Source organism: Mesoplodon mirus (assembly GCF_964341445.2).
Source record: "Mesoplodon mirus genome assembly, chromosome: X".
Taxonomy (NCBI): Eukaryota; Metazoa; Chordata; class Mammalia; order Artiodactyla; family Ziphiidae; genus Mesoplodon; species Mesoplodon mirus.
Genome location: NC_138981.1, coordinates 107,178,982 through 107,191,590, shown reverse-complemented (window position 1 = coordinate 107,191,590; position 12,609 = coordinate 107,178,982). Strand labels below are relative to the sequence as shown.

Below are 12,609 nucleotides of genomic sequence, written 5' to 3'. Positions count from 1 at the left end.
AAATACTGTGATATTAATAGATGTAACACGGCAGTAAGCACATCTTTCTGCCGCACCCCACTCCTAGGTCCCATAATTTGTTTTTATAGTTATAAGACCACTTGGGGCTAAAACAGTGGGACTTAAATAGTGGGACTTTTTCAGGTAGCCAAATCCCCGTATTAAGAACAACTAAATAAGCCAATCCTGCATCAAATGCTGTTAACACCTAGCTAGCTCAGTTATAGTGTTAAGACTTTAATTGTGTTCCCAGGGAAAAATAAATCATGCCACCCTCTCTGAAAACTGCAGTCAAGTAAATAGGAGATCCTTGAAAGGAATTTCTTGAATTTCTTGTGGTATTTTAGGCTTTATCAAGGTTTTATACCTGGATTAAAAAATCTCTAGGAATATCTAGTGAGTGAAAAGCTGGAGAGAAAACGGTTCCTATAAATCATTTTGCGAAGCCCCCCAAAACTATGTGATATGGAAAACCACTTAGAAAATAATCAACTGGAAATTGCTCTTGTTCATCTACTCACCTACGTGAAAATGAATTTGGGACTAAAGCTTATTTTGAGAAATGCACATGATGGGTTTACAAGGGGATATGGGGATATATGTATACATATAGCTGATTCACTTTGTTTTACAGCAGAAGCTAGCATGACATTGTAAAGCAATTATACTCCAATAAAGATGCTTAAAAAATAAAATAAAATGAAGACACACACACACACACTTGCTAGAGCATCTGGGGAGCTCAGCTAAGCCCAAAGGCTTTCGAAACATAACCAAAAAGGCTCATGCAGTTAAGGTGCTTCTTCCTGAAAGCTTCTGTCAACAACACTTTGCTTGCCAAAGTAGACTTCACATCTTCTAATTAAGTAAATTATAAAACTTGATTTCTTTCTTTAGGATTGGTGGCTATTTCACTTTCTTTGATATAAGAACTGGAAACATATTGACAGATGTTAACAGTTTCCTTTGTTTCATCTCCTGAAATGTAGCTTACTTCAAAAATTGAGAAGGTACAAAATACTCATGCCTCTCTGACGAGAAATACACCAGGGAGACTGTTTCCTCCTTTTCCCTCAATGACAGAAACATGGAGAATTGTTCATAAAAGTTGTCAGCAATTGAAATTCTTGACATGACTTGAAAAGAGAATTTGCGTGGGACACCGCCACCCAAATTCACATCCAGTTCACTCACAGTAGGACTAAATTTCAGTTCAACAAATATTTGAGTCATTACCATATGCAAGGCACTTCATGGGCTAAAACTGAGTAGGATACAACCTGAATACACAAGGAGTTTATAGTCTACTTGCGGAGATGAAATACAGATTCTACTTAACTTCAGAATAGGAGTAAGAATGGGAGAGTGGGACATGCAAAGGTAGCCAGGGAATGGGAAATGACTATTATTTCTTTCAATTCCTAGATAAAACGGTTCCAGTTAGACTGATACCCCTTATTCTTATCACATTTTCATGGAAGACAAATTAGTAGAAATCTAGAAATATTCATTGTAGTTTAAATGGCTGTTTTAAATACCAAAGTGAAATTAATGATGTATGATTATCTTTTGCAATCCAGGGAAACTTTTTTTTTCTTCATAAAAAGTCCATTTATAACAATGAATGTCAAGGTCCTGTAAGTATAAATCTTACAGTTGTGGTTTAAATAACTGAGGTTGTACTCCAGAAGATATAGCTTTGTACATTATATTTTATAAAATTTCAAACAGAAATTTTATTTTGTTTGACAAAGTATATCTTCCATATTTAGTGTAATAATGAGCTCTCTCCAGCAGAGCACAACATTCTCGAAATCTAATGTTTGATGCTGGTCGCAAGACGGTGGTACTCAAGGTACTTGTTTTAGAAAGAAGAAAACAGAAAGGTTATCTTGTGTTTTAAGATTGAGAAGTCCTGATTTTATAAATTGGCTTGGATAGAAAAGTGCATAAAATATAATGCAAAGGTCATAGGGGTCTGTTATCTGTTCCAAAATAGTGATCCCTGGTGGAAAAGCAGTGAAGTGCATATTGCCATGTGCTGCAAAATGAAAATGTGTTATACCGCCCTTCATAAGCAGGACCTGCTGAACTGAATAAGCACAGATGTACTTCAAATTAATATTTAATCTGATACCAAAAGCACTTAAAGGAGTTAGGGATATGAGTTCCCCGTAAGAAATGACTGCTTCCTCACAGACAGCAATTATGGTACCAGAAGATAACACAAATAAGATTCTCTTTAGGCTTGAATAGTAAGTCTGGAGGTGAAAGTATATTATTGTCTCTATTTTGAATTTTCTAAAAATTTCTTTAAAAAAAAGAAAAAATTATTTTTGAATGTCATGGCACGGATCAAATCTAAAGCTAATAAAGTGACTTTGATTAAGAGACTATCTCAGTCCTTGAGAGTAGATGAGAGTGACTTTTAATTGACATCATTAGAATATTATTAGAATGAAATAGAACCAAGTAACCCTTATTGATCTTTAAAAGGAAAGTGCCTATTATAAAGTTACTATTCTAATTTCTTTTTGTTGCTTTTTGAGGCCATCTTTAGAAAATAAATCCCCAAGATAAGTTTGAGTCCAGAGCCATCTCATGCCTTTCATTTTAAACTTAATTTTCTTCCAAGATTTTAGCATCTCATTACATATTAGGTACTCAGAAACTACCACCTTAGGTTAAAGTGACATTTCATTTCTTAGTGTGTTTTTTTGAATTATCTGTAAAAGGAATGACTGAACCTACTATTTCAACAGGAGGTTTAAAGCAAAGACATTTTGCAAATATTATAGGTATTAACTGGAACACGTTGTATGACAGTTAAAAGCAGGCAGTATTACACTTACTGACTGTCATGTTTAAAGTATTAACTCCTTCTGAAGGATAGTTAGCTTTTAGATAATCAAAATGACAAGTGAGTGTTGTACTGAGATAACTATTTTTAGATGATGGGTTGGTCTTATACATGGTGGCAATGAGAAGCTATGTACATCTTTCAGTTTTAGAGGAGATAAAAAAACATGTTCCTTCCCAACCATTCATTAAACAAGTATGAAACGTACTATTTATTCATATATTTGTTGAGCACCAACTACAGCCAGACACTAGATGTACAACATTGAATAATGCTGCTTATGGAGCTTATATTCTAGTGGGAAAAAGAGGGAAACATCAAAAAAACAAAGACAAAATTTTGAATTAAAGATGTAAGTACTATGAAGGAAATATACAAGATGTGATGAGGCAAGGGTAAGGTAGGGAGAATCTTTGAAGCATAGGCAAAGGACTTGTGGGAAAAGATGACCCCATCTAGGGACTTCTAGAGGACCAGTATGTCAAAAATGTGGTGGACTAGATGGAGAACAGCTCAGCAGGAAGCTATAAACTAAACAGTGGTCAAGTCACAAGGCTTTGGAGGCCATGATGATGAGTTCAAAAGTCTTCCTAAATGCAATAAGAAGGCTTTGAAGGGATTTAAGCAAGGGAAGGGTGTGTCTAGGGCTGGTTATTGTACAAGAAATAGATTGAAGGGGGTAAGATTGGAAGCGGGGAACCAAGAAGGAGATTATTGCAGTTATTCAGGTGAGACATGAAAGTAGCTTGGAATAGGAAACAGGGAGAAGTGGATAGGTGCAAGATACATTTCTGAAGGAAGCCAATAGAATTTGGTGATTAATTGGATGTAGGAGGTATGGAAAAAGGTGAAATCTGTGATAATTCCATTTTCTTATTTAAGCAACTGGGTACCTTGTGATGTCACCTAGGTAAGATGAGGAAAAGAGTGTGGTGAGATTAAGGAAATCAAGAATTATAGTTTAGGGATGTTAAATGCATGTTTATGAGATACCCAGACTATATCTTGAATTTCAGTTGGATATACAAACCTAGGCTCTAGGAGTTCTGGAGTTAGCCTTCAACTAACTGGGAGGAGTCAGCAAACAGCTGCATTTAGAGTCATCATTTCTTGATGATAGTCCCTGAATACTTACCCCTTTGGATTCAGGCATTGAAGGCTCTACTCAAAATATCGGCACCACCTCCATGGTAGTTGATCATTCCAGATGCTGTCTCATGGCACTGGCTTGAGAGAATGTGCCACAGGATGAATGAGTTTTGTTGGGATACAGAAATTTTTTTTAAAGGGACTCGATTATAGTCTTATTTAAGAATGTATATTTGGGTGAGATTTCTTAGCCAGAGGGGAAAGGGCCACTTGGGAGGAAAAGAGGAAGCTGTAAAGGAAAGGGGGTTTTAAAGAAAGAGGGAAGAAAATGCTCTAAACAAAACTTTGAGTCATTTCACAACTTTGCATAGAACCATGCCTACTACCAAATATCTATATGTAAATTATTCTGAATTCCTCTTTATTAATAAGAATTGCAAAATTTAGTGAGCACTTACTATATGCCAGGCACCATTTTAAGTATATGAATTAACTCATTTAATTCTCTCCAGAAATCTATGGGATATTTGTTATTTGACCACTTTTACATGAGGAAACAGGCCCAGAGATATTCAGTAATGCCTAAATTAACAGAGATATTAAGTGGTATGCTAGGATTAAAACCATGGTAGTCAGTTTCCAGAACCCTTGGTCTAAACACTACACTATACACTTAAGTTTGCATGTAATATAAAAATGTGATTGTAAATGGCCTTCTGTATCTCTAATAAGTCAGTCTCTCAACATGAGTGCCACTGACATCTTAATATTCATTATTTTTCATTCTGTAAGCTCCACATATTTTATGGCATGGAGAATAATTGTGATGATGGTTCTGTAACATGAAGATGTCTGCTTCCTGGTCTACATATTTCATGATTTTTATTTTACTTTATTTTATTTTTGTTTTCTTTTCATATTTCCTAGCTCTTTGCCCTTTAAAAACAGTAACAAGAGCAGTATTCACTGGTTGGGATAGAAACCACCATGCAATTCTGCAACCCTGTTATACTGACCATAATTTATTGATGAAGTCTGCCATCTCAAACTCTTTAACTGTATTTCCTCCCATGGGGAGAAGACTATAAAATTATTTTCTTACCTGGCACATTTAATTCCAGAAACTTGTATCTAACTGGTATTGTGGTGAACAACCTCAGCAGCTGTGCCAGATTCCGAGCCATTTTACCCCATAGAGAGAAATGAAGCATGCTAATTGGCTAATCTATATATTATAATATTTATTTATTTAATGGGATAGTTTTAAGTTAGTTTGGTCATATATTTAAGCCCATGTTTAGAAACCAGTCTGTTTTCAAACTAACATTCAAGAACTACCCAAGTGTAGAGAAAAGCTTGATTGAGATGTTTAAAACAAAACAAAAATGATCTTTTATTGAGTTTAAAGTTATATGTTAATGACTGGCTGTTTTTTAACCTGAAAATACTTAAAACTCATTGAAACTTTATTATAATCAATTGATTTTCAACTTACTAATTTGAAAATGTTTTGCCTTTTTTTAATGTTTTTTTAAAAATCTTAAAGAAACCTTTTTCTTTCTCCTTATGCCTGGTTCCCATCTGTCCCTGTGCCTATGGTCTTGCCCTTTTTCTTTTGCAAATGATCTATTTCCCTTTTAATAAATATGTTCCCAATTTTTATAGTAAATATGAAACAGAGTTTGCTCTTATTCTGTGGCTGAGAAATGGTAAAAACTTATGACTCTAAAGAGTTTATTACTGAGAAAGTCTGTCTCTTGAAGTTATTGATGGATCTTTGCAAAAATTATGAGAAATTTTTCTCTCTTTTGATCGCCATCAATAGTACTTCAGTGGAAGGTCGGTTTAGAGGTAATTCCTGTGTCACTGACATGTTTTTTTAATGCCCTGACCAAATAATAGACAAAAATCTATAAAACAAAATGACCTACAGTTACCGGAAGCTTGCAGGCAGGCTATCAGGATTCTGGAAATCTACCTACGGAATACTTAGCACACAATTTTTATTCAGCATTGAGTAGGAAAAGAAAATGCAAATTCTCTCAAAGAAAAAAATGTATAAGGAAAAGTGTTGGGGAAAGGAGAAAGTATGGGATTTAGGGAGGTGGAAAATCAGATTACTTGAGTTATTGAAATGATTCAGGCTGGCAAGTTTCTAGAAATACTCCCAGTTTCCCTCTGAGATAATTCAGTCCTCCCAAAGATAGGTCAGAGAGAGGAAATTTTGTACTATCTGAAAGAAATAAAATCCTTGCCTGGATCCATCCTTCATAGGGAGGTTAACATTTCCCTGAAGGCTTGCTATCACCTCTGGAGACACAGTGTGATGTGTCTGGGGGGTATATTTTACACACACACACACACACACACACACACACACACCACTAAAATAAGATAGAGAAATAATGAATCTACTTATTCCCAGCTTCTGACTGAAGTATGCCAATCCCATTGCTCTCATAATACAGAAAATTAATATATCCTGTCAGGGCCACATGATATGAATACTAAAATGCTGTGAAGTGACTGCATATGGAAGAGTCAGGAAATCCACTTTGATCTACATTTTTGATGTTTGATAATTGCACTTATTATCGGGTCCTTTATACTCTTTTCCTTTGACACAAGATCCATTATCAGTGACAGCATGAGTGTGAGTATGGGTTTGATTTGAAAAACTACTTAAGATGAGGTAATGGAAAAGCAGCTTTTTTTTGGTCTACGCATATTAAGAGAATGGGAGAAAATTAAGTCTCATCATACAATGCCTCACTTGAATTATTTCTCTTTTATGTGTGGTATTGTTTGGGTGCCTTATGAAGTTATTTTTTTTAAGAATTTGTTTCCTAATGAAATATTTTGTATATACACACACTCTGATTTGCTTTGATACCTTCATTCTCTGACAAAGCATTGAGTGAATAAAGAAATGATGGCCACAGAGAATAGGACAGGTCACGTAGCCAACCTTTGTAGCTTCAGAAATCATTATAAGTAGAATTCAAAAGAAGATGTGGATAGGGCTAAAAACAAAACACAAGCTCATACTTATAGCAAGACAGATAATTGGTAAATTCATTAATTAGGATTCTTTCTGTATCTGTTAACCTATTTTAAATAACACAGATTATCTTGATGCAAGTCATTATTGGCAATTAATATGTGATAATGTATTTGAACTTTTCTTATTGCCTAAATTTCACAACAAGGACCAAGGCTAATTTAGCACTTTAATGCAGAAACTTGAACATTAACAAATTAGTATTCATCACAGTAGAAGCCTAGGTAAAATGCTGATTCATTCATTTACTTCTTGTTTGTCTCTGTTACTAGCATTACCTACTGTTTGGTCGTTGGCTGTAAATAGTGTATATATAAATTAAAATGAGGTAAATAATACATAGTCAAATAATAAAATTACAAAACTCTTTCAGCCAAAACTAAATGCTATTCCTGTAGTTTTGCTTTTGAGTTTTTCTTTGCTGTATGGAAGAGAAAACAAACTTGTCCTTAATCAAGTTAAGTTGTATTTAATTGGGGACAGCTAATAGAAATAATAGTCTTCAATGTTCCTCTTTTCCATTGACTATTCTTTTTTTTAGATATGTTCTCAATAAAAGTTTCTGGAGAAGTAGTATTCCTCACAGCTTTTGGAGAAAATGACACTGCATTTGGAAATGGTTTATGAAGTAGCTTTTTGTAGTCCCTGACTTTCTCTGACTGTACCCAGTGATCAGGTGAAAGCATTTTATAAAGTATAAAGCACCACACAATTGTCATCAAGTGTTAGGAAAAGTAGAATATGGGAAGGTATGACAAAGTGCAACCACAGACTTTCCAGATGAAAGCCTTAGCCAAATTTGTGCTGCCTTAAAACTGCTAGTCTATTTGTTCCTGTTCAAGTGCATGTACTTTTACATTCTAGCTCTTTATTTCACTGTTTTCTAGATTTCTGTAAATCATTTAGCACATCTTTAGGGAACTGGGAGGAGGTTTAAAGTAGTTTTAATTGGAAATTTATAAAATAATATTAAAAGTTTGTGGGGAAGGAAAAACAATTTTCCCTCTACCCTTCTAGGGTCTTGGCTGAGAGCCCTACCCCTATAATAAAAGACAGATTAACAGGAGAAAAGCAAACAGAAGTTTAATAATATGTATACCTTGGGAGATACCCAAGAAAACTGAGTAACTCCCCGAAATTGCCCAAACCACCAAGTTAAATACCTTCTCCAACTAAAGACAAGAAGATGTTGTGGTGGTATGGGCGGCAGTTATGGGAGGTTCAGGAAAAGCACAGTAAACAAGGGTAAGGTTGTTATGCAGATTTAAGTCGTTACACTCTATTATAAAAGCGTTTCTAGATATTTAGGGCCATCCTTCTTTCCCTGGTACAGACTGAGAGATACCCTTACAAATGGAGATTTTCCACATAAATGTAAATATCTCTTACAAAAGGATAACTTCTACTTGGTTTTAGGAGCTTCTCTAGTGTAGTTTGATGCTGTTATTTGAATATGATCTCTAGGGACAAGCGAGAACTTATTGGGAAGTGGCGACCCTCCAATACCATTTTGATAGAGGTTGACCCTGGTACTAAACTATGAATATCAGGCCACATCAAGAGTATTACTAAAGGCAGGGCCTGAAGTCAGAGAATTAAAAGAAACTGGAAAGAAGCCAAAAACAAACAATCTGATCTCAAATTCTGCTCATAGCCAATAACATCAAGACAAGATTTACAAGAGGATAATTTTCCCAAAGTTTGTGAAATCCTTTAACTGAATTAATTCCATATGGTGAAGGTACACACAAAATGTTTATAGAGAGACATTAATTGTTAGTAGGATTACACTTCCCAGTTTCGCAGAATATTAACTTCGATGCCTGATCAATACCATAGCTGATCTCAGATATTTCATTTGCAACTAACATGCATCTGCTTTTGTATAGAAGTGTTAACGATTAGCACCACAATGAAATGCTGTATAACATTTAAAACTGAGATTTGTGTTGGGTGAGCAATAACATTTTCATTTAAATGATAGAGTAAGGGGTATTGAATGAAATTACTAATGTTTTCATTAACACTAAGAGGAAAGTATAGAACTCCTGTGATTATAGAACTATTAACCTCTTTCAAAGTGAGATTTTGGTGTCACATTTTCATAGTGAGTTACATTATTTTTTTAATAAATTTATTTATGTATTTATTTATGTATTTATTTATTTTTGGCTGCGTTGGATCTTCTTTGCTGCACCCGGGCTTTCTTAAGTTGCGGCGAGCGGGGACTACTCTTCATTGCGGTGCACGGGCTTCTCATTGCGGTGGCTTCTGTTGTCGCAGAGCATGGGCTCTAGGCGCGCAGGCATCAGTAGTTGTGGCACGCAGGCTTCAGTAGTTGTGGCACACGGGCTTAGTTGCTCTGCGGCATGTGGGATCTTCCTGGACCAGGGCTCGAACCTGTGCCCCCTGCATTGGCAGGCAGATTCTTAACCACTGCGCCACCAGGGAAGCCCCATTATTTTTTAAAGAATAGAAAGAAGTCTCTCCATCCCATATTTGCATTGAGTTGTTGTTAGGCCATGTTCATTCCTTTGCTTCGTCTTTCTGACTTGCTTTTTGCATTATCATGGATAAGAAGAGGAAGGGCAAGCATTGTATAATAACTTGCTTTGTCCATATAAATAGTGGCTCAAATGAAAATCTAGCAAGTTGTTGGACCATGATAATATTGCATTCCATATTAAAACTCAGCTATAGGAGCACCAGGCTTCCACTGGTTTTTCATTTCTGCTTTGTAACAATTATATATATTTCTTTTAAGCTCTTTCATTTGGATACAGTTGATTTCCAAAATGTTCAATTTGCGGGTAGTGTTCACTTAAGAATTCCCTGAATGTTTGAGAAAATAATTTGAATGTTGACTGATGGTCCACTAAATCCTTTGAAGTTGACCACACAGTCTTCCTGCATACCATAAACCTAAATTGGTGTGTATAGGTATTAGAGGGAGTAATCTACAGAAAAAAAAATTTATTTTGCAGTACAATTTATTATAAGTTCATTTTAAATCATGTGGTTAAAATATAATTTAACAGAGCACTGATTATGTATATACACTTGCCAGAGCATATATGTTGCATACGGAAGAGATATGTCTGAAAACTCATTGGCAAAAGCAAATATCCTTTATTAATTTGTCTTCCTGTATAAATATCAGCTGCTCCCCACTTTGAAAGTGCAGAGTTAAGGTAGAGAATATAGAGCGGTTTTCTTTCCCTGCTTCTAAGTAAGATAACATCATAGTGAATATATATTTTGCTTTATAGTCAACATTCTTACAATGTACATTTTCCAGTTTTACCTGGAAATGCCCTAGAACATTTGTATATATCTATATATTTTTTATATTCAAAAGTAACATTGGTCTATTACACTAATAATACAATACATGAGCTATATATAGTTCCTACTTGAGACAAATGTATTTTCAGTATGAAGCTCCTATAAGAAGTTCCAAATATTCATGGACTAGAGTAAACACAGTTGAGCACAATACAATATTTGTGAATAATTTGAAATTTAACCTACTTGGATATTTTTTTTGGGTGAATGACAAGGTAGAGTCATTACCTAGAAAGACTGGATTGCAAATCTGGGCCTCTTGGGGAGGTACTATCCTATACCACTATTTGGCACATTAAGTCTATTTTATTTTGTTTTGACATCTAGAGTTATTTGACCAGCAGGAGTCTGCCTTTCCTTAGCCAAACTCATAAGATACTGATGTATAAAACCAGTAGGTGAATTGATTCTTTTAAAATGTGAAATATAGCTATTAAACAGGTTAAAATATTCTTGTCAGTGGTCCAAGCATTAATTTCCTTTGGGAAGCTACATGGGAAATCAAATGATAACCAGAAGGCTTCTTGTGTAGGGGTAGAAAATTTTTTCCTTCTTCCCTTCTAGGTTCTTTGGCTCGTCTAATAATTAAAATGACACAAGATAGATCAACAGGAGAAAAACAAATTTCATACATATAGGAGCCCATAAAAATACTCATATACCATCTTGAGCTATGCAGAAGGGGGTAGGGGTCTAGGGCCTCAGAGGGAAGGAAAACAATTCACAGGAAGATGAGAAGAGCAAATGTTTGGCAAACAAATTTTTGCCATGCCATGCAGATAAGGCTTTGTGATATAGAAGTTCTCTCTGGTAATAGCTGTCTTCCTGGTACTGGCCCCCTACCTCAATTCTTCTAGGCAGTTAAGGGGGAGGTAAAAAGCTTTTCCTGAGTCTGCTGGTCTTAATTGCCTTCATCTCAAAACAATACATGTGCCAAAGTGTTACATTTTGGGACAGTGTGTTCTGCTCCCCCTCACTTGACAACAATGGATTTGAGAGAAAAAAGGAGTTAGTTTGGAAGATCAAACTGAATATCCCAGTATGGGATAGACCTAGTCTAATGCCAGATACTTAGGTTCCTGAATCAGGGGACCCCTTTAACTAGACAAAATGGGTAAGGGGGACAATGATGAATTCTTCCTCTGATTCCCCTTTTCTATGACTCATGTTTCTGATAGCATGTTCTTTCTTCAGATAAACTACTATAACTATATTAGCATGTCAATTTAATCACATCTGGCTGTTCCTGAAATACTTGACCACTCAGTTATAGATTATTGTTCAGGATGGGTTTCTTCTACAAATAACTGATCTCACTCATTACATATTTTCCTAATTTCATTCTCAATTAATGGCCTTTACTTTTAAATTTGAGAAGATACCTTATTTTCATGTTCTTATTGCTTCCACTTCTCAGCCTTGAGTTATTGCCGCATCCCGCACTTCACGCATAGGTGAATAGCCAAAGAACAGATATATACATAGCCACATAATCAAGACTCCTTTGATAGCAAGTAACAGAAATGTAAACAAGAAAAGTGGGAAACTGAATTTCTTATAAAAATAAAGGGTCATATCAGAGAACCCAAGAACGTAAATCATTATAAGGCCTAATGAGGGACTGGAACCAGGAATTGGAAAAAAAAATCAGTAACTCCCAAAGTCTCAGTTTCTCCATGTATTTCTCTCTGCAGATGAGTTCTGTTTGCTTAAATCTGTACATGGCTGGGAAGGGCCACACCTCTGATTTAGAATTGATATGACATCTCAATTTAAAAACTTGACTGAGACTAAGGCTCTGTTCTAATTCTAAAGTCCCAGGAGAGATATCTGATTAGTAAATCTTGGATCAGGGGCCCACTGCCAAGATATTTAGCCCTTAGAATATTAGAAGAAGAATCACGTAAGTGTCACAGGAGCCCTTTCTCTGTAGGTGTTGGGCAGTTTTCAAACAAAAGGGAGGGTGAACTAAGCAAATACCCCCAAATTGACTGTTACCTGTGAAGAGGGTAATGAGAATTAGTCATGTTCTTGACTTACACATCCTCACCTTTTAGTTCAATTATTGTAATTTTTACATTAGAACTTCCATTTGTCTTTTAAAATATTTTCTATTTCTCTGATGAGATTTACTTTCTTTCCATTTATTATAAGCATATCTTCCTTCATATTCATGAGCATAGTTACAATAGCTGCTTTGAAATCCCTGTCTGCTAATTCCAGCATCTGGGTTACCTTGGGGTGAGTTTCTATA

General features: G+C 35.4%; 1 protein-coding gene across 3 annotated transcripts in view; it reads left to right on the top strand.

Moving 5' to 3' along the window:
* TENM1 (teneurin transmembrane protein 1) overlaps positions 1-12,609 on the top strand; it is a gene marked incomplete at both ends in the record, with an annotated part of 603,322 nt that overhangs the window by 179,999 nt on the left and 410,714 nt on the right. The gene's annotated exons all lie outside the window — the stretch shown is intronic.